The sequence below is a fragment of the Hemicordylus capensis genome, chromosome 5, assembly GCF_027244095.1.
Source record: "Hemicordylus capensis ecotype Gifberg chromosome 5, rHemCap1.1.pri, whole genome shotgun sequence".
NCBI classification, from domain to species: Eukaryota; Metazoa; Chordata; class Lepidosauria; order Squamata; family Cordylidae; genus Hemicordylus; species Hemicordylus capensis.
In genome coordinates this window covers 140,195,946-140,219,324 of record NC_069661.1, presented here as the reverse complement: position 1 = coordinate 140,219,324, position 23,379 = coordinate 140,195,946, and positions in this window count along the sequence as shown.

Below are 23,379 nucleotides of genomic sequence, written 5' to 3'. Positions count from 1 at the left end.
AAATGATTTCATATGTGGTAGAAATCTAGAATTAAAATTTAAAATGGTTAAAACTATAATGGTTAGCATAAGTTGGACTATTACTAAAAATGGTAAAGTTACACGGAATTGCACAGAATGATAAAATGCACTGAAATATGCTAAGTGGTGAAGTTACACTGCATTAATCTAATAAAATATTATGCATTGCCATGGTGCAATTAATAAGGTACGAGGACTATGGTGGCAAGTGTTAATAGGGCTCAAATTAGGGGAGCCCATCAGCTATCATCTTTCACTGGATGACAATCGCAGCCGCACAAAACTTGGCAACAACCTTTGTGGTGGGGGGGTTAGAGTCAGATAGCAGCAATTGAGTATAGAAGTGATTTGTACGTCCTGGAAGCTTGTTCAACAGTGGAGAAATAAGGGCGGCCCGAATGTCTCTGTAGAACAGGCAGTATAAAAGGATAAGTTCAGTGGTTTCAATTTGACCTGAGCCGCAGGGGCATAATCGCTCTGCTTATGGGATCTTTCTGTATCGACCCTCTATTACTGCTAAGGGGAGACCATGGCAGCGGGCCAGAGTGACTGCCCTTCTATGGTTTGGGGCCTCCAGTTGGGAAAGGTATGCTGCTGGAGAGGCTATATATCTAAGCTCCTCACTTATACAAAACTTTGGGGCACTGCTGAGATCTGCTTGACGCTCAGTGTCTGTGATGCGCTGTTTGATGATAGCTTTTGCCTGATCATATCCCATGTTGATCAGGGACAGAGGGGCGAGGCCCAGTGTAGCTAATTTCATCTCAATTGCCTGAGCCCATATAGAATGGTAATTGTCATGAAGGGTTAGAGGGGCAAGACCAATTGGACTGAGGGATAGTTTAAGCCAATAGAGTGGCCATCCACACTCTAGCCTCAATCTTGATCAGGCCTGTCTCCAGGTGCAATGTAGCATTGGAAACACATCTTGGTACACGCAGTGTACACGCAGTGCTGCCCTGAGGAACTTGGATTGTACCCGTTCCAGAGTCACAATATTGGGGAAAGGGCCCAACTGAGCGCCATAGAGTAGTTGGGCTAGTGATTTGGCTTGGAACAGTTCAAGAGCTGCAGGAACATAGTGGCTTCCTCTTGTGCGCATAAATTGAAGAATAGTGGAGGAGCTTCTCTGAGCATTTAGGACCACATGATCTCAGTGGGCTTTTCTGGAGCCACTTGAATGAAAGACTACGCCCAGGTATTTAAAATGGGTCACTTGTTCAATTTTATGTCCCTCGATCTTCCAGGAACGGATCTTGGGCCTCCTAGCAAAGGCCATTATTTTAGTTTTGTTGTAATTGGTTTCCAGACCGTCTTCCTTGCAGTGCTGTGTCAGAGCCCTCAATGCTCTTCTAAGGCCAATGGGAGTTCTTGAGAGGATGACCACGTCATCTGCCTATAGTAGGGTGGCTAGGTGTCTCCCAGAGAGCTTAGGAGGATGGAAATCATTTTTGCTGAGCTTGTCCACCATTGAGTTGATGTAAAAGTTAAATAGGAGTGGGGCCAAAATGCAACCTTGCTTGATGCCCTTCTGCGTTAGGACGGCACTCGTAAGATGACCTTGTGGGGTACTCCTCACCTTGAGTGAGGTGTTAAGATGCAGGGTTCGAATGAGATGCAGCACGTGTCAATCAATAGTGGAGGCCTCTAGCTTCTGCCATAGTTTTACATGTGAAATGGAGTCAAAAGCCCCTGGTGACGCAGTGGTAAAACTGCTGCCCTGTAACCAGAAGGTTACAAGTTCGATCCTGACCAGGGGCTCAAGGTTGACTCAGCCTTCCATCCTTCCGAGGTCGGTAAAATGAGTACCCAGAATGTTGGGGGCAATATGCTAAATCATTGTAAACCGCTTAGAGAGCTCCGGCTATAGAGCGGTATATAAATGTAAGTGCTATTGCTATTGCTATTGCTAAAAGCTGCCTTAAGGTCAATGAAGGCAGCATTAAGGGAGGTCGTCCTACAGGAGGAATAAAGGTGAAATTCGGAAAATTCAAATATCGTGCAAAAGTCCATTAATTTCAGTAATGCAAATTAAAAGGTGAAACTGATATATGAGACAGACGCATTACATGCAAAGCGAGATAAGTCAAGCCTTAATTTGTTATAATTGTGATGATCATGGCGTACAGCTCATGAAAACCCCAAATCCACAATCTCAGAAAATTAGAATATTACATGGAACCAAGAAGACAAGGATTGAAGAATAGAACAATATCGGACCTCTGAAAAGTATACAGTGTGCTGTGCTTGATTGGCCAGCAAACTCGCCTGACCTGACCCCATAGAGAATCTATGGGGCATTGCCAAGAGAAGGATGAGAGACATGAGACCAAACAATGCAGAATTGCTGAAGGCCGCTAATGAAGCATCCTGGTCTTCCATAATACCTCATCAGTGCCACAGGCTGATAGCATCCATGCCACGCCACATTGAGGCAGTAATTGCTGCAAAAGGGGCCCAAACCAAGTACTGAATACATATGCATGCTTATACTTTTCAGAGGTCCAATATTGTTCTATTCTTCAATACTTGTCTTATTGGTTCCATGTAATATTCTAATTTTCTGAGATTGTGGATTTGGGGTTTTCATGAGCTGTACGCCATGATCATCACAATTATAACAAATTAAGGCTTGACTTATCTCGCTTTGCATGTAATGCATCTGTCTCATATATCAGTTACACCTTTTAATTTGCATTACTGAAATTAATGGACTTTTGCACGATATTCTAATTTTCCGAGTTTCACCTGTATTTTCCAATGAGGTGCTGTAGGACTATACATTGATCAATAGTGGAGCGCCCCTCTCTGTCACCCCTGTTTTGTAGTTTCGGACCTCCATTTTGTGATGGCTAAAAGTCTTTCTCCTTCAGTCTCCATTTTGTGTATTGACAGCAGTTTGAATTTCCCACCCTTCCAGCCTGCCAATTGGCCAGTGAAAGCAGGAACTGATCTGCAGACAATTGCCTCCTATACTGGGGGTGTGAATTTTGGAATTTTCTTGTTTCGATTTGTATCCGAATCGAAACACCCCCATTTTGTTTTGTAGCCAAATTTTCCGAATCCGATTCTGAATCAATTTGGATTTTTAAAAAGGGTCACAGGGCAAAAAGAGTGGGTGGTTGTGGTAGTGTCCAATGGGTGGAAGCTACCACCCAAATTTCAAAGGAATTAGGCAAAGGGCTGGTTTTTTTGTGAATTTTTTAAGTTTACACATCTTTAAGAATTTTCCCATAGGGAATAATGGGGATTCCAGCAAATGTATCACTTCAAATCAAGGGGAAAGGGATGACCCAGAGCAGAGTGTGGTGGGTGGTAGTGCCCAAAGGGGGCAAGGAAACTTCCAGAATTATTTCCAAAAAATGGGCAAAGGGCTGATCTTTTGTGATTTGATGAAGTTTATGTGTCTAAGATTTCTCCCATAGGGAATAATGGCGGTTTAGGTTTCAGCAGCCCCATAATTCCACTTGGGAGGCACTGGGGTTGCCCAGAGCGAGGGGTTGTGTAGTGCACATAGGGTGCTAACCACCCCCATACCCACAAGCCCGTGGGGTACTGGGTTTTGTTGTTTCTGAGGTGTTCATTGTAGATTTTCTGATAGCATATGAAATTTTCAGTGAAAAACAAGAATCCACTCTCATATGCTACCAGAAAATCTACACTCAGAACACCACAGAATAAACAAAACCCAGCACCCCATGGGTTAGCAATCCTTCCCCTGGCCAATGTGGGGTCAGTAAAGAGAGGCAAGAAGCAAAAGAGCCAATGGGGAACAAGGAGGGAATTGTCAGCAGGTCAGCCCATGATTTAGGTCACTGATCAGAAGGCTGGAAGGGTGGGAAATTCAAAGAGATGTCAAATGCAAAATGGAGACTGACTCAGAGATCACCACAAAATGGAGGTCCGAAACAACAAAACCTTTTGTAGCCAAAACAGGGACGTTTTGTTTTGTATACAAAACTTTTGGATCTGGAAAATGGGTGTTTTGTTTTGTCTACAAAACACCCAAAACAGGCTGTTTTGGGTACAAAACGTTTTGTATCCAAAACGTTTCGCACATCCCTATCCTATGCCTTTTAAGGGCATTTTAGGGTTAAATTTACCCTCATTGGCCAGGGGGAGGGCAAAAAACAGCATGGTTGGGGGGGGGGTTCAGAGAGGTTTTGAACCAGGGTATTTATTGGGGCTGCAGGCGCCATTTCTTCCTTTATGCTGCCTCGTGTGTGGGAGAAGAGAGAGCTCTATTGCCTGATTGCTCAGCCTTGCTGCTCCTATCGTCCACCATTGCCTCAAATTTGCTCAGCATTGCAATTTACTGCTATTGTTCAGCATTGCCACCATTGATCAGCCTTGCTGGCAGCCTGCCTTTTCTCCTGCATTTTCAGCCTCTCATTTTTTGAGGGGGAAAAGGGATTGGGAGAGAAGGAGAATTTCTTTATTTTGTTAACATTGTTCTGCCTGCTGCCAGCCTGCTACCTGTGTGGCCAGCCAGCAGCCACCACCACCCCAGTTTTTCCCAAAGTTTTTTGAGGCTTTTGCCCCATCTGAAGAAGAGGAAGACTGAAGAAGAAATACTGACCAGTATAAGCGAAACTGGGGGGGGGCAGCCAGGGCACGTGCCCTAGGCACCACTGGGGGGGTGACAGTGCTATGCTGTCCCCCATCCCCTCCCAAATTCATGGATTTTTAAAAAAATGTTTTACCTGTAGCCCCTTTGGGGGGCTTCCTAAAGGCCGGGGGGGCTCTGTAAAAGTTCCCCCTCCCCCCGCTGGCCTCTTAGATCACTGCCACAGCCCATCCCAGGCTGATTCTCAGGCCTGTTTGGGCCTACTGATGTGTGGTGGCCATTTTGGAAATTGCCACACATGCTCAAAAGGCCTCTGTGAGGCCTGGCAAGACATAGGACCTCGCAGGGACCATTTGAGCATGTGCGGTGGCCATTTTTTAAAATAAAAAAGGCTACTGAAAACAATCTCTGCCCATTCTTATTGTGTTTGTAGGCCCACACTACAACAATCCCTCCCTATTTACATTTTATCTGGCTGCTACTTGTTATTGACATGGTATCAAATCCATCTGTCCTCCTAGTAGTTATTATTTTGATACATTGTTCTATTTGTATCTGGTCATTCTGTTAAATTCCCCGAATCCCTCCCTAGTGTATAATATCTTTTTCTATTGCCAGTGCCCAGCACAGCCCCTACACAGACAGGCATTGGCACTGAGTGAGTGAGTGCATTTACTGCGCCACCCTCCACCCCAACTGCAGCCTTAAAGAAAGCAAAGCGGGGGGGGCACACTCTGCTGAAATCAGCTGAGCTCCTGATCTTTGCCCTTCTCCCAACTGTCTGTCTACTGCCCTGAGACACACACCTCACCCCACTCTGCCCTTCGCCCCTATTCCTGTCCAAAAAGGGTTTTTTTTAAGTCAGAGTTTTAAAAGAAGCCCCAAGAGAGATGACCGCGAGGGGTGGAAGACGCATGCCAGGTAGAGCGAGGCTTTTTCCCCCTGCTGGTGATGGTAGGGGGCGGTGACAGGGGCCTATTCCCCGAGTCACCCCCCCTGCTTTGGTGAGCAGGGGGCTGGACTTTTCTATTTTGCCTGGCCCTACACCAGGGCCTGCGGCCGGGCAGCAGTTAGTGGGGATGGCCTCCCCTGTCAGGGAAGAAGAAGTTGTTTACATGGCAAATGTGGAGGTGGTGCAGGTGCAGCTGGCTGCCATTCCAGCCAGATCCACCTTGCTGCCCTCCCCACCAGTCCCTGTGGGGGGTGGGAGCCCCAAGGTTGGGTCTGAGGAGGCCCAGGGGGAAGCCCCTGTGTTTCCTGTCCGTGGGACTTCCCAGGCCAGTTCTGTGGGCAGTGGTGGCAGTGTGCCCCAGAAGGGACCAGCAAAAGCTCCACCACGCAAGCGGCCCTGTGTCGCAGGAGAGTCCAGCAGTATAGTCACCAAAGATGGCGAGAAGTGCATGGAGATCATCTTGGAGGAGGTAAATTTTGCACAGCCTTCACCCCCAGCTCTGGTCATAGCACTAGCACTTACATGGTCATGTGAAAACCTTTAGGGACTAGTCTTGAACAAATATTCCTTTCTTCATGCAATATCCTCGCACTATGTCTTTAAACAAGTGCATCTGGAACAAAAGCTCCTGACTTACTGAAACTCACCTGTCCAACGTCCTTACACAAACACACCATTAGTCAGGATGTCAGCCATAGCTCTTTCTTGTGAATTAACTTCTCAGGTATGTGTGGCATCTTTCACCCTAGGTTCCCTAAGAAAGATCATATCATATCAGGCAAGGTTTTAAAATAGAATATTAATTAGATATAGTGGCTGACATGCTGACTAAACCTGCATGTGTGCAACCAGAAAAAGGCATGAGTGCAGCAATAGTGTCCCTGCTTCTGAAGCATGGGGACTTGTGTCCATGGGAGGAAATTTTGCCAATCAACATGACGTTATATCCCCAAAAGTCATGCACTTCCATTGGAAGGAGAGATTGGCAAAAATCCCATCACCCCTTCAGGCAAGGCCATGCACTTCAGAAGCATTGGCAGTAATCACTGCATGTGTGCCTTTGGGGGCTGCACATGCTCAGCTATAGTCAGCAAGTTGGCCACTGTATTTCTCTGTTTGAACAGCATGACATTCTACGTCACTCCCCTGAGTTTTGTTTTATATTTATAACTAGCTGACTCTGCACAGAGCACCTGTGCAGTTGTGCACTGAGCCTGTGGCATTCCCCCGCAGCTCGCTCGCTCACTCTCCCCCCCTCACAGCTCGCTCACTCACTCTCCCCCCCGCAGCTCTCCCCATTGGGAGGGCCAGGGCCAGGCCATCCCACCACCACCTCCCATCTCCTCCTCCCGGCTGGCAGGGCTTTGCCCACCTGCTTGCCACCGCCATTATTTCTCCCCGCCACCGCCTCCTCTTCCTGGCTGATGGAGCTTCGCCTGCCGTCCACCCACCTCTTCTGGCCAGAGGGGCTTTGTCTGCCGCCTGTCCACCTCTGCATCCTGACTGCCACCATTATTTCTCTCCACTTCAATGCTGGAACTCTTTCATGCTCTAGAACATCTGCGCGTTAGTACTTGATTGCTTCCCTCACCTCAGGGATCTCCCCACCCTCACCTGAGCCGTACTCCTGCTTCTCCTCCTCCATCCTGTTGCTTCCATCCCCCTCAATCCTCTTGGTCATGGTTTCAGTGTTGCTGGTGCCTATTGGCCAAGCTGTAGCCCCCTATCCCCAGAGACCTCCCCACCCTCACCCGAGCCCTGCTCCTGCTCCTGCTCTCCACCCAGGAGCAGCAGCAGTGGTTGACCGGGCCCTTCCTCTCTGCTGCCACCACCATGGCCACTCGTTCCCCTCAGGCCGCTGGCAGGCCCGGGCCCATCCCTTGCCTGCCTGACTCCCTCTGACAATGACTTCGGTAGCCCCAAACAGCAGCAGTGGTTGACTGGGTCCTTCTTTGCTGCTAGTGCTGCCATGGCCACTCATTCCCCTCAGGCTGCTGACAGGCTCAGGCCCATCCCTTGCCCTTCCTTCTGTCTCTCTTCCCCCTCCCTTCTTTTTCTCTTTCTCCTCCACTTGCTCTTCCCCACTCTTTCTTCCCCCTCCCTTCATGTTTTTTCTCTCCCTCCCTGAGTTATTTAATTCACACAACGGCATCCTCCTTCTCCTGAAGGGGCTCTTTCCTCCCTCATAACCTGTCTTTTTGCAGACCCCTGCCTGCTATCCTTTTATATAGAGAGATTCCTCTCCTCTACAATCAAGAACATCTTCTGACCAGTAACAGTTGCATTCCGACTGACCTTAACCATCACAGGCTCCTCCTCCTTATCTGCATATGGAATCCCCACTGCCCAATCACAATGGTGCTTCTGCTCTCACAGGCTCCTTCTCCCTACCTGCATATGGAATCCCCACTGCCCAATCAGGTGCTTCTGCTTGCAAACTCTGTCAGCCAATCGCCTCCTTTCTACCACGTCCCCACGCATGGCCCATCTTGGAGAATTAATAACATAGATATTAAGTTTCATTGGGTATATTTGCATTATTGTACATATGGTCCTGTTTTTTCTATATGATTCCAAGATGGTGACTCTGCAATCTTTTCTTATGGGAGCTGGGTAATAGAAAATAAACTTGGACCTCTTCACTCAGTCTATCCCTTTTGAAGCAAAGAAGGAGTTAATATAACCTGAAGCTCATCCTTCTGTGCTGCTTTTGTAAAAATGAGGGTGGGGGCTAGGAAGTACTGATGATTACGCAGAAGTCAGAAGCTGTGACCTACAGATGACATTGTCATAGTACTGAGCTTTTAGATTAATGGCTTAAAGGTATTTCATCCTGTTATTAAAGCAAGAGAGTAACTGAATCTGGAATATTGTTTCACCAAGTATGCAGATTTCCTGAAATCCTCTCTTTCCTTGCATGTATTTTAATGACTGACTTGACTGACACATAGTTAAGAGGACACTAGGCCATATCAAAACCATAACTAGCTAAAAGAGCTTCTTACATCTGCTGATGAGCCCAAGGTTTGGGGCTAGAAAAGAACCCAAAGTACTCACCTACAGGTGAAACTCGGAAAATTAGAATATCGTGCAAAAGTCCATTAATTTCAGTAATGCAAATTAAAAGGTGAAACTGATATATGAGACAGACGCATTACATGCAAAGCGAGATAAGTCAAGCCTTAATTTGTTATAATTGTGATGATCATGGCGTACAGCTCATGAAAACCCCAAATCCACAATCTCAGAAAATTAGAATATTACATGGAACCAATAAGACAAGGATTGAAGAATAGAACAATATCGGACCTCTGAAAAGTATACAGTGTACTGTGCTTGATTGGCCAGCAAACTCGCCTGACCTGACCCCATAGAGAATCTATGGGGCATTGCCAAGAGAAGGATGAGAGACATGAGACCAAACAATGCAGAATTGCTGAAGGCCGCTAATGAAGCATCCTGGTCTTCCATAATACCTCATCAGTGCCACAGGCTGATAGCATCCATGCCACGCCGCATTGAGGCAGTAATTGCTGCAAAAGGGGCCCAAACCAAGTACTGAATACATATGCATGTACTGAATACATACTTTTCAGAGGTCCGATATTGTTCTGTCCTTCAATCCTTGTCTTATTGGTTCCATGTAATATTCTAATTTTCTGAGATTGTGGATTTGGGGTTTTCATGAGCTGTACGCCATGATCATCACAATTATTACAAATTAAGGCTTGATTTATCTCGCTTTGCATGTAATGCGTCTGTCTCATATATCAGTTTCACCTTTTAATTTGCATTACTGAAATTAATGGACTTTTGCACGATATACTAATTTTCCGAGTTTCACCTGTATGTTCACAATCATTTTGCCATTGCTAGAAATTGACTTGGTTACTTGGAAGAATAAATCTTACAATTAAAGAGCCTATGATGTCAATATAAGATGAAGCAACAAGAGCATTATGGGAAGTAGGGATGTACACTAGCTGTTTGTGCACTACCTTGCAGGGTGGGGAGGGATGCCTTTAAAAAACAGGTAAGGAGCTCCTTAGCTGTTCGCCCCCTCTCCACCACATCCCCCCACCAATTGGCACTTGTTTTAGAAACAAACAATCCTTCCAGCAGCCCTGCTAGGTGTCAGCACGCACATGGCCAGGGCTCAGGCCATTTGCTTGGTCAGCATTTATTTATTTATTTATTTATTTGTTTATTTATTTATTTATTTGTTTGTTTATTTATTTGATTTCTATACCGCCCTTCCAAAAATGGCTCAGGGTGGTTTACATTCACACAGCATTGTGTGGATGATCATGCAAATGGCAGGTGTATGTGTGCCCCAGCCATGTGCATGCCAATGCCGACCGGGGCTGCAGGGAGCAACGCTGCAGCCCCACAAGGATATTTCTAAAATGAGCACCAGTGGGGAGAGAGAGCAACAGGGGAAAAGGTGGGTGGGGGCAGGAAGTTAGATCACGCACCATGGTCATGCCACCGCTCCTCGGGGGCAGCAGTGGGGTGGCAGCAGCTCCCCTAGGTCCCACCGGTGCTCCCCACATTAGCTCTGGCAAATTTGCATGGTGATGCAAATGGCCTCTGCACATGGGTGGAGTTCACTTTAATGGTCTCCACACTTGCGTGGTGGAGGCCCGAACTGGAACCCTGCCAGCCTGAGCTGATGGAGGGGGTTCCAGCGGGGTCTAGGGGAGACAACACCACCCCACTGCTGCCACCCCACCACCTCATCTGAGGAGTCACACTGCTACTACAGCGCATGAGGTATCTTCCCACCAACCTCCTCACCCGACCTTTTTCAACCCCATAGGGTTCCTCTAGTACTTGTCAAGGGGAATCCATACCAGATTCCCATTTGCAAGCACTAGAACTGGTGTCAAACAGGTTCAGCCCAGTTCTACCCTGGTTGTAGGCATGAACTGAACCTCTGGCCACTTCATTAAAGCAGACTGGGAGAGGGTTAGGTTCGGGTTTGGTTTGAACTTGAACTGAACCACCCAGAATGGTTCCGTGCATACCCCTAAATCTAACTCTTGGAACAAACTAGAATGTCTACATGCCTGTTCTGCCAGGTTCTGCTATACTGTGAACAGAACAGAAACATTATGCCCCTCTACCATGTGGAGCCCTACTACATTGAATCGGTTTTTGTAGTCTTGACATGGGAGGCATAGTATTTGAACAAAGTCCCAGAAAGGCTTTCCCTGTAGCACAAGGTGCTATTTAGGGGTGTAGCTACAGTTTATTAAGGTGGGGGGGATGTCCCTGGGTCTTCCCCTTTCTGAGGAAGGGGGACACAGCCAGCTGGGTGACAGCTTAAGTAAATAAAACTTTAGTTAAAGAACTCATAATATTGCTGTTCATAGCAATCAAAAGTGTTAAAGCAAAGCACTGGTAAGATTAAACAAGCGTCTAGCCTTGTGTTATGGTTCAATAACATATGGGCAATTTGGGTCCAAGACAAACATTATGACAATTCAGAAAGGTTGAAATGCAGGTTTATTCTGTAATGTGAGCACTTTAAAGTGCTTATCCCAAATTTTTGAAAAAGTTGTTTGATAATTGTTAGGAAAGAGGAAGGGAGAGGGAGGGTTTGTAGGTATTGTTGTGAAAACTATATCAGTTGTGTGCATCTATTACTTCTATGAGAAGTTTAAAAGGACTTATTTATTTATTTATTTATCATATTTATATACCATCTTATATGTGTATCTCTAGGTAAAGGCGGGGGGGGTGTCCATCGAGGTTCCCCCTCCCACTGCTGCCCTCCCTCAGTTCCAAAATAGACCATTCAGCTGTTCTTCAGCCCATTTAGGGGCCTTTCCCTGGCATGGCAGCCATTTTGGAGGCTGCCACATCTGTGCAATGGGCCTCTGCGTGGCCTGGCATGACCCATGACCCTGGCTGATTTTGGAACTAAGGGAGGCCAGCGAGGGGAGGGGAAACCTCCACGGACACACACGCACACACTCTGCCACCTTGGATAACTCCTCCGGAGGGGGAAAGTTTGAAGGAAAAAATCTATTTTATTTTTTAAAAGCTCATGGACCCCCCGGATGAAACCAAACTGGGTGTGTGTGTGTGTGTGTCAAAGGGGTGCCAGACTGAACTGGCCTGGTTTGGGTCTGGTTTGGACTCAAATCAAACTGGACTAGCTGGTTCCATGCACACCCTTAGTGGCAACCATAACCATACCTCCCCAGATGATCTTACTAGGTGGCAGGGTTAATGACAAAGAAAGTACTCTCTTAAGTACCCTGGACCCAAGCCACTGAGGGTTTTATAGGTAATAACCAGCACTATGTATTTCGCTTAGAAACATATCAGCAGCCAGTGCAGGTATTTTAAAATTGGAGTTATATTGTCCCTTCGGACTTGTCCCAGAGAGAGACCAATCTGGCTGCTGCTTTCTGTAACAGTTGTAGCTTCTGGACTATGTACAAAGGCAGCCCCACATAGAGTACAATACAGTAGTCACACTTGGAGATTACAGCATATGCTCTAGGGTTGTGTATTTTGTATTTTTTTCCTGGGTTTTTTTAACCCGAATCTGAAACACCCCCATTTTGTTCTTTGTTTGAAATCAACCAATCCGAAACACCACAATTTTGTTCTTTGTTCGAAATTGCAAAATTCGAATCTGAAACATTTTGGATTTAAAAAAATAGCCCTGAGCAAAACTAGTGGCTGGGGGTGGTAGTGTCCAATGGGTGGAAGCTACCACCTACATTTCAAAGGAATTGGGCAAAGGGATGATTTTTGGTGAATTTTTGAAGGTTAAGATTTTTCCATTAGGGAATAATGGAGATTTCAGCAAAAGTATCGGTTCACGTTCGGGGGGGGAGGGGTGGCCCAGAGCAGAGGAGGATGTGTAGTAGTGCCCAGTGGGAGCAAGGAAGCTTCCACAATTTTTTTTTTTAAAGGAATTGGGCAAAGGGCTGATTTTTGGTGATTTTTTGAAGTTCACGCTTCTTTAAGGTTTTCCTCCATAGGGAATAATGGAGGTTTTAGTAGACCCATAACTCCAGCTGGAGGGGTCCAGGGATGGCCCGGAGCAAGTGGTGGTGTAGTGCACATAGGGTGCCAACTACCCTCATAACCACAAGCCCGTGAGGTACAGGGTTTGGTAGTTTCTGAGGTATTCTGAATGTAGATTCTCTGTTAGCATATGAGAGGACCCATGGTTTGTCATGGAAAATCGCATATGCTACCAGAGAATCTACACTCAGAACACCTCAGAAAAAACAAAACCCAGTATCCCATGGGTTAGTAACCCATGGGGGTGGTAGACACCCTCTGTGCAGTACACCATCAATCACTCTGGACCACCCCAGCACCGCACCGCCCCAGTGGAGTTATGGGGCTGCTGAAACCTGCATTATTCCCTATGGGATAAAACCTTAAAGATGCATAAACTTCAGAAATTAATTTAAAATCAGGCCTTTGGCTAACTCCTTCGCAATCTGGGTGCTGGACAGCCATCCCTTGGGGTGCAAATGCCCAACCCATGGCTCTGGAACCCTTTCAGCCCAACTCTGCCACAAAGACATGCAAACAACAACAACCCCTCACTCTCCCAAACCAACGCTCCACTGCTGAAACCCCGAAGCCCACGCTCCATTGCTGCAAACCCCAAGCCCACATTCCACTGCTGCAACCCCCAAGCCCACACTCATCTGCTGGGCCCTGACCCCACACTCCACTGCAGCAACCACTAAGCCCATGCTCCACTGCTGCAACCCCAAAGCCCAAGATCCACTGCTGCAACCCCCAAGCCCAAACTTCACTTCTGCAACCACGCTCCCGACTGGATGCTTCACTGTGGCAATCCCCAAGCTCACACTCCACTGCTGCAACCTACAAGCACATGCTCCACTGCTGCAACCCCAAAGCCGACCCACCACTGCAGCAACACCCAAGCCCATTCCCCACTGCTGCAACTCCCAAGCACACGCTCCACTGCTGCAAACCCCAACCCCACGCTCCACTGCTGCAACACCCAGGCCCATGCTCCACTGCTTCAACCCCCAAGCCACGCTCCAATGCTGCAATGCCATGCTCCACTGCTGCAACCCCCAAGTCCATGTTTCACTGCTGCAAACCCCATGCCCACTCGCCACTGCTGTAACCTCCAAGCCCATGCCTCACTGCTGCAACCCCCAAGCCCACTCTCCACTGCTGCAATTACCCAGCCCACACACCACTGCTGCAACCCCAAGTCGATTCGCCACTGCTGCAACCCCCAAGCACTTGCTCCACTGCTGCAACCCTATATCCCATGCTCCACTGCTGTAACTCTGGACCCCATGCTCCAATGCTACAACCCTGGAACCCACACTCCACTACTGTAACCCCAGACCCCACACTCCACTGCTGCAACCCCAGACCCCATGCTCCACTGCTTCAACCTCCAAGCCCACACTCCACTGCTGCAACCTCCAAGCCCATGCTCCACTGCTGCAACCTCCAAGCCAACGCTCCACTGCTGCAACCCCCATACCCACACTCCACTGCTGCAACGCCCGACTCTATGCTCCACTGCAGCAACCACCAAGCCCATGCTCCACTGCAGCAAACCCCAAACCCATGTTTCAGTGCTTCAACCCCAAGCCCACTCTCCAATGCTGCAACCACGCTTCTGACCCCATGCTCCACTGCCAATATCTCTAAGCCTACGCCCCACTGTCGGAGCCCCCATGCTCTACTGCTGCATCCACCAAGCCCATGGTTTACTGCTGCAGCCCCAAGCCCACGCTCCACTGCTGAAACCCCCAACCCCATGCTCCACTGCTGAAACCATGACCCCATGCTCCACTGCTGTAACCACCAAGCCCACGCAACTCTGCTGCAACTCCCAAGCCCATGCTCCACTGCTTCACCCTCCAAGCTGACGCTGCCCTGCTGCAAAGCCCAAGACCATGTAACTCTGCTGCAATGCCCAAGCCCACTCTCCACTGGTGCAACCCCAAGTGCACGCTCCACGGCTGATACCCCCAAGCACATGCTCCACTGCTGCAACAACCAAGCCCATGCTCCACTGCTGCAACCCTCAAGCCCACACTGAACTGCTGCAACCATTCTCCTGACCTCACGCTAACCCTAACCCTAACTGCTTCAACACACAAGCCGTGGTCCACTGCTGCAACCCAACACTCCACTCCACAGTGGAGCCCACCCCGGCCTTTAGGAAGCCCCCCAAAGGGGCTACAGGTAAAACATTTTTTTAAAAATCCATGAATTTGGGAGGGGATGGGGGACAGCATAGCACTGTCACCCCCGCAGTGGTGCCTAGGGCACGTGCCCTGGCTGCCCCCCCCCCCCCGTTTCGCTTATACTGGTCAGTATTTCTTCTTCAGTCTTCCTTAACCCTAACCCAAACCCAAAGCTCATGTTCCACTGCTGCAACCACACTCATGACCCCACACTCCACTGCTGCAACCCCCAAGCCCACGCACCACTGCTGGAACCCCCAAGATACACTGCTGCAAGCCACAGGTCCATGTCGACTGCTGCAACCCCAAAGCCAATGCTTGACTGCTGCAACCCCCAATCCGATGCTCCACTGCCGCAACCCCCAAGCCCAAACTCCACTGCTGCAACCCCCAAGACCATGCTACAATGGTGAAACTTCCAAGCAAATGCTTGACTGCTGCAACCACCAAGACAATGGTCCACTGCTGCAACCCCCCAAGCCCATGATAGACTGCTGCAACCCTTAAGCCCACAGTCCACTGCTACAAGCATGCTCCCGATGCCACTCTTCAAAGCTGCAACAACCAAGCCCACGTTCCTGTGCTGCAATCCCCAAGCCCACGCTCCACTGCTGCAACCCCCCAATCCCATGCCCCACTGCAGCAACCCTATGCCCAAGCTCCACTGCTGCTACCATGCGCTCCACCACACGCTCCACTGCTACAATCCTCAAGCCAACGCTCCACTGCTACAACCCACAAGCCCATGCTTCACTGCTGAAACCCCCAAGCTCAAGCTCCACTGCTGCAACCCCTGAGCCCATGCTCTACTGCTGGAATCCCAAAGTCCACACTGCATAGCCGCAATCCTTAAGCCCATGTTCCAGTCCTGCAATTCCAATGACCATGCTCCACTGCTGCAACCCCAGACCCCACGCTTCGCTGCTGCAACCTCCATGCCCACAAACCACTGCTGCAAACCCCAATCCCATGCTCCACTGCTGCAACCCCAAAGCCCATGCTCCACTGCTGCAAATCCCAATCTCATGCTCCACTGCGGGAACCCCAAGCCCCAGCTCCACTTCTTCAACCACGCTCCCAACCCAATTGATCCACTGCTGCAACCCTCGAGCTCACGCTTTACTGCAGGAATCCCAAAGCTCACGCTGCATAGCTGCAATCCTTAAGCCCATTTTCCAGTGTGGTAACTCCAGTGACCATGGTCCATTGCTGCAACCCACAAGCCCTTGCTCGACTGCTGCAAACCCCGGCCGCACGCTCCACTGGTGCAACCCTCATGCCAACAAACCACTGCTGCAACCCCCAAGCCTGCACGCCACTGCTGCTGCCCCCAAACCCATGCCCCCCTGCTGCAAACTGGAAGCCCACGCTCCACTGCTGCAACCCCAAAGCCCATGCTCCACTACTGGAAACCCAAAGCCAGGCTCCGCTGCAGCAACCCCAGACTAAACAACTCACTGCTGCAACCCCAGACCACACACTCCAGTGCTGCAGCCATCAAGCCCATTCTTCACTGCTGGAACCCAAATCCCATGCTAAACTGCTGCAACTCCCAAGCCCATGCTCCACTGCTGCAACCCTCAAGCCCACTCTCCACTGCTGTAATTACCCAGCCCATGCGCCACTGCTGCAACCCCAAGTCGACTCGCCACCGCTGCAACCCCCAAGCCCTTGCTCCACTGCTGCAACCCCCAGCCGCACGCTCCACTGGTGCAACCCTCATGCCAACAAACCACTGCTGCAACCCCCAAGCAAACGCTCCACTGCTGCTGCCCCCAAACCCATGCCCCACTGCTGCAACCCCAAAGCCCATGCTCCACTGCTGCAAACCCAAAGCCAGGCTCCGCTGCAGCAACCCCAGACTACATGATTCACTGCTGCAACCCCAGACTACATACTCCAGTGCTGCAACCATCAAACCCATGCTCCACTGCTAGAACCCCAAGCCCATGCTAAACTGCTGCAACTCCCAAGCCCTTGCTCCACTGCTGCAACCCCAAGTAGACTCACTACTGCTGCAACCCCCAAGTACACAATCCACTGCTGCAACCCTTAAGCCCATGCTCCACTGCAGCAATACCCATGCCACGCTAAACTGAAGCAACCCAATGCTCTACTGATGAAACCCCCAAGCTGGGCTTTGGGATTGCAGCAGTGGAGCGTGGGCTTCGGTGTTGCAGCAGTGGAGCGTGAGCTTTGGGGTTGCAGCAGTGTAGCATGGGGTTTGGGATTTCAGCAGTGGAACGTGGGGTCGGGAGCATGGTTTCAGCAGTAGCTTGGAGGTGAGGGTGAGGGTGAGGGTAAGGGTGAGGGTGAGGGTAAGGGTTAGGGTTAGGGTTAGAGTTAGGGTTAGGGTTGGGGTTGGGGTTAGGGTTAGGGTTAGGGTTAGGTTGGAACGATTAGGGTTAGGGCTAGGGCTAGGATCAGGGTCAGGGTAAGGGTTACGTTGGAACGATCAGGGTTAGGGTTAGGGTCAGGTTTGGGTCAGGGTCAGGGTTAGGGTTATTATTAGAGTTAGGGTTAGGGTTGTTTTACTGGTTGGGTCTGGGGTTGCTGCAGTGGAACATGGGCTTGGGCTTTTCAGCATGCTCCAATGCTGCAACCCTAGAACCCACACTCCACTGCTGCAACCCCAGACCCCACACTCCACTGCTGCAACCCCAGACCCCATGCTCTACTTCTTCAACCTCCAAGCCAATGCTCCACTGCTGCAACCCCAAGCCCAGCTCCACTGCTGCAACCTGCAAGCCCACGCTTTACTGCTGCATCAAACTACAGCTTACAGCAGCATCAAGTGTGCCCTCTCCTCCCTTCTCCACCAAGCATGCAGTTCTCATCCATCGACATTTCTTTCAACACATCAACAAGAATAGCAGAACTTTACAAAGAACCAGCTCTCCAAAGCAAGATCACACAGTTGCAGCAGGACAACAAACCTTCCTTGGCAAGCAGGCATTTGAATTGCATACACACACACACACACACACACACACACACACACAGTATATATACATACATTGTAACTCAATAGGGAGCAGTAAGGGAACAGAGAGACACAATGTAGCTTTAGCTACACAATGAGGCTCTTCTCCCGATTACTGAGAAGAGCCTCTAGTGGGTTTGCTGGGAGAGAGGACTTAGCCCGTTCTCTCCGCAGATGAGCAACAGTCTGCTCTGGGTGGCCGAACCAGCCACCCACATGACCACCTGCTCTGTAATGGAGCTGGCGGGTGCTGGGGGAAGCGGGGGCTGATTGGCCCCTGGAATCTCCAGCTTGCCCTGCGCGAGCACGCAAGGCATGCTGTAGAGACTCCCCCAAGCTGGGAGGCAGCTTTTTGACTCCCTTACGGGGGGGGGTCTCCTCATGAGTAACCATGGTATGGAGGCGCATTGAGGCTGCTCACAATTTTGAAAACCAAGTTTGCGGAGTGCTCGCTTATGAACCACCGGGCTCACAGCCAAGCCCGGTGGTTCACATGATGGGAGAAAATTGGTCTAGCCTCCACAATCCTGATTTTCTCCCATCGTGTGAATAGCTTCAATAGCTAGCTTCTCCCACACAGAATCCCTGTTTAAACTTCCTCTAAACTAAACCACAGCACAGAACTTTTTAAATTCAATTGCAACCCCAAACCTCCCTCCAACTTGCCTCCCACTCACTCAGGACACTGATGGCTGCTCACACAGGGCACAGTCAGGCAGTGATTCTCTCAAGGGGGTGGGAAATAATATTCTGGAACAATAAAGCAAGCAGTGCAGCAGAAGAATAATCCATTCCCAGATTGGCATGCAGTAGCCATAGCAGGCCTGCATGCTGGGCTCAGGCTGGCAGCAAGGCAAGCATGGCATCATGGAAACTTGAGTTTAGACATGCAATGCAAAATTAGTTATTTCTCTCTCTCTCTCTTGAATGAGGCAGCCAGAAAGGCAGAAGCAAGCAAGTAATTTTTGATGAATTGAACCAAACTCCCGCCCCCCACCCTCAAAGCAATCAGCCCAGACAGAGTGGAAACAGGGCATTGTTTGTTAGAGCTGGCAATGTTTAATCAGAATTTCTTAGCACATAATTGAATCACAATAGAACACATTCCAAGGAAATGAGCTTCCTCAGGGATGCTGTGCCTGCTTTTTGCATATCTTATCTTCTGCTAATCTCTTCTTGACAGACACTCACTGCCTCACTAGTTTCTGCAGTCAGGAGACCAAAGATCCGAAGAACAAAACAAGAAAACTTTGGCTCCGAAATAGGGTCATTTCAATTTGTATTTTTAAAAAAATTGTTTTTAATTTTCTCATTTCGATTTGTATACAAAGTTGATAATTCTGTCTGGTAAGAGATACCCTTCTATTATAGCAGAGCGCATTGGGGAGTCTGCCTAGGCATGCGTGTATGCGGAGAGTAAAAGAAACTTGGAGCCAGTTCATAGTTTCAAATCAATATAAGGAGTCTTTATTAGTGAACTCCATTCTAGATAGTAAAGTGGAGAGATAGGATCCCTAATCTAGCTAGCTAGCTTGATGCAGAGAGATGGTTTCTGCTTCTCTGCACACATGGTGTAGGGAGAGAGGAGCACATGTGTTGCAAGGGAGACGAAAGGGAAAGAGGAAGAGAGGAAGGCAGGCAGGAAGTCCCTAAGAGTAGCAATCTACATATCAAAGGGATAATGTCAGAGCAGTAGAGAAGGGATGACCAATGTCATGACCCCTCTAGCCCTCTGACTCACAAGTCTGTCCCCCTCTGTCACTGAGACATGAGACAGTGCAGAGTCCTTCACTTCCAACATACAAAATGTCCAAAAATGCCATTTTTGGACACAAAACATTTTGTTGCCGAATTGAAATACACAAGCCTACCAATAACCTTCTCGAGTGGACCATCCTAATAGGTCCCTCACCCCTACAAAGGTGGGAAATGATTGTGAGTCCAACCTTAACCAGATGGTTGCCCCTCCATGACAATGAGGAAATCACAGGAGTGATGGAGCCAGTGGGGGCTGGGGTTGGAGTGCAGGGCATGCTGACGAGACCCCCGGAGCCAGGAGGTGGCTTTTCGCCTCCCATCCGGGTGTCTCCTTGTGAATAGACGTGGTGCGGTGCCGCGCCGCAGCTACTCATGGTCGGGAAACCCGGGTTTGCAGAGTGCTCACTCCACAAACCTGGGCTAAGGGGAGGGCTACAAAAGCAGGCTAGCCGCTTGTAAGCCACCGGATTCGCCTGCGAGCATGGTGGTTTACACGATCAGCAAAAATTGGGCTAGGCTCTCTTAGCCCTATTTTTGCTGATCGTGAGAATAGCCCCAGTATGTGTTAATGTTTCCACCTCGGCAGCTCCACATGAGCACATACTTTCCTCCAAGGGGATCCCTCGAAATCTGCCCTCCAACACAGCTGAAGGGAGGACATTAAAACAGACCTGAGAGAAGACCCTTCTCAGCCTGGGTGTAGGCAAATGTGTAAGGTACACAGCTGGCCTCGGGTAATTTGAAAAGCTGAGATAATTATATCTGGAAGCAATCAGGCTAAGGTCACTCTGCTTTTCTATGTCTCTTACCCTCTGTGTAATGATCTTTTTTGCCTGATCATAATTTAATGATCATATATATTGCTCCGAGAGGCCACAATTACCCAGGGTGTCATGTGTATTCCTCCTCCAGGTGGAACAGAAATCATCCACCAAAGTTAGTGAGCCTAGCCCTTGGGGACAGCTTAAGCAAATATAAGACCGCTTGCAGTTGGGCCTGAGCAGTTAATCTAATAACGCCTGCTTCCAAATGCAAAGCTGCATTCAGGAGTAGCTGGGGAGTTGGAAGATGTACCGTAAGAACTTTGACTGAATGACTTCAAAAGATTGTAAGTTCCCAGCTAAAAGAATCTGGGCACCATATAGCATCTGAGCTCGAGGTTTCGCCTGATATACCCTTAGTGCTGCCGGGATGTTCTGAGCGCCTTTGGAGCAAAAAAATTTCTTAATAGCTGCAATGGATCTTTGAGCATTTGCAGTCACAAACTCACAATGTGGTCTCCAGGAATTCCTCGAATGGAATATGAGGCCCAGATACTTATATGTTTTAACTTGTTGAACATAAACTGAGTAGTACCCCACTGCCTTGCGGGTGGGAGTGCATTGTAGTTGGCACATGGCAGTTGACAGTAGGGGTGTGTATTTCATTTTTTTGTTTCAATTTGGACCAAATCTGAAACACCCCCATTTTGTTTTTTGTTTGAAATCAACCCATACAACGCACAACTTTCATGATCTGAATCTGAAATGTTTTGGATCAAAAAAGGTGCCCCGGGGCAAAAGAAGTGGGTGGAGGTGGTATTGCCCAATGGGTGCAAGCTACCACCCAAATTTCAGAGGGATTTGGCAAAGGGCTGAATTTTTGTAGTTGGCGCATCTTTAAGATTTTTCCCATAGAGAATAATGGAGGCTTCCACAAATGTATAGCTTCACGTCAGGGGGAAAGGGGTGGCCTAGAGTGGGGTGTGGTGGGTGGTAGTGCCCAATGGGGGCAAGGAAGCTACCACAATTATTTCAAGGGAATTGTGAAAAGGGCTGATTTTTAGAGAATTAATGAAGTTTATGGGTCTTTAAGATTTCCCCCCTTAGGGGGAGATGTCAGCAGCCCCATAACTCCACTTGGGGGGCACTGTTAATCTAATATAACATATAATATAATATAATATAATATAATATAATATAATATAATATAATATAATATAACTCCACTTGGGGGGCACATAACTCCACTTGGGGGTGCAACCTCCATTATTCCCTATGTGAAAAAACCTTATGGAGGCGTAAACTTCATTAATTCTTTAAAAATCAGCCCTTTGCCCAATTCCCTTGGAATCAGAGTGGTGGGCAGGCACCCATTGGGGCACTACCCAACCCACTCTTCTGCCCCTGAAGCCCCCTTTCTGCCCCAAATCTGCCCCAAAGAAACACAAACTTCAACAATTCCTAAAAAATCAGCCCTTTGACCAATTCCTTTGTAATCTCACTGCCCATTGGGCCACTACCACCCGACCCACTCTTCTGCCCCTGAAGCCCCCTTTCTGCCCTGAATCTGCCCCAAAGACATGCAAACTTCAACAACTCTTAAAAAGTCCGCCCTTTGACCAATTCCTTTGTAATGACCAATTCCTACCACCCAAGCCACTCTTCTGCCCCTGAAGCACCCTTTCTGACCTGAATCTGCCCTAACGAACATTAACAGCACACACCAACAACATAAGTGTTGTGCAAAGAATCAGGTTTCCAAATCAGGGAATTTAACAGAATCAGACACAAATGGAACAATGTATCAAAATTGTAACTCGACTGACAGATGGATTTGATACAATGTCAATAACAAGCAGCAGCCAGATAGATACAGAGGCTATTCCCACAATCAGGAGAAATCTGGCTAGGGGAGCCTAGCTTGATTTCTCCTGCCTGTGAGAACCACTGGGCTCGCAGGCGAGCCCGGTGGCCTCCAGGTGGCTAACCCGCCAAAGTAACCCTCCCCTTAACCCGGGTTTGCGGAGCGAGTGCTCCGCAAACCAAGTTTTTCTGCTCGTGAGTTGCCATGGCTACTCACGAGTAGACCCCCAACCAGTAGGCTGAAAAGCAGCCTCCCAGCTTGGGGGGTCTCTCCAGCATGCACTGCATGCTCGCACAGGGCATGCTGGAGATTCCAGGGGCCGCGTGGCCCCCAAATTCCCCAGCCGCAGCCGGCTCTATGACCAAGCCGGCAGTCATGTGGGCGGCTGCTGTGGTGTCCCAGAGCAGACTGTCTGCTCGTCTGCAGGGAGAGTGGGCTAAGCCTGGTCTCCCTGCAAACCCCATGAAAGCTCTTCACACTAGTTGTGTGAGGAGCCTCACAATGTGACAAGGGAAAACCAAGACCTCCCTCCAAACAGCAAAAAAACCCAAATACACAAATCAAGATTAGAGACATGTGTGCGGTGTGGTGTGGTGTGTGTTTGTGTGTGCTAAAATTATAAATGGGTACTCTCACTCAGTCTTCTCAAACGCTGGGTCTCTCTGTAGTCCACTGCTGTGGGTGATATTTCTTTCAGCAGCAGGAAGAAGTATAAAACAGAGAAAACTTAAAAAAATAAAATAAAATAAACCCTCTTTTCTTCCAAATCTCTCGTTTTTCTTTTTTTCTTTTATGCAAAAAATGCAGGAGTGAATGGCACTGCTAGAGGTAGCAGGCTGGCAGTAAGCCATGGCAGCAATGCTGGACAATAGCAGTGATGCTGAACAACTGGAAGCAATGGTGGATGAAAGGGGCATCAAGGCTGAGGAATCAGACAATAGAGCTCTCTCTTATTCCACACATGAGGCAGCAGAAAGAAAGAAATGGCGCCTGCTCCCCCAATCAATACCCTGGTGCAAAACCTCTCTGAACCCCCCCCCCACCCTTGCTGTTCTTTGCCCTCAGCCTGGTCAATGAGGGTGAATTTAAACTTTAAAATTCCTTAAAAGGAATTAGGAGGCAATTGCCAGCAGATTAGCCCTTGCTTTCACTGGCCAATCTGCAGGCTTGAAGGGTGGGAAATTCAAACAGATGCCAGAACTCAAAATGGAGTCTGAGGAGAAAGACTTCTAGTGATCCCAAAATGGAGATC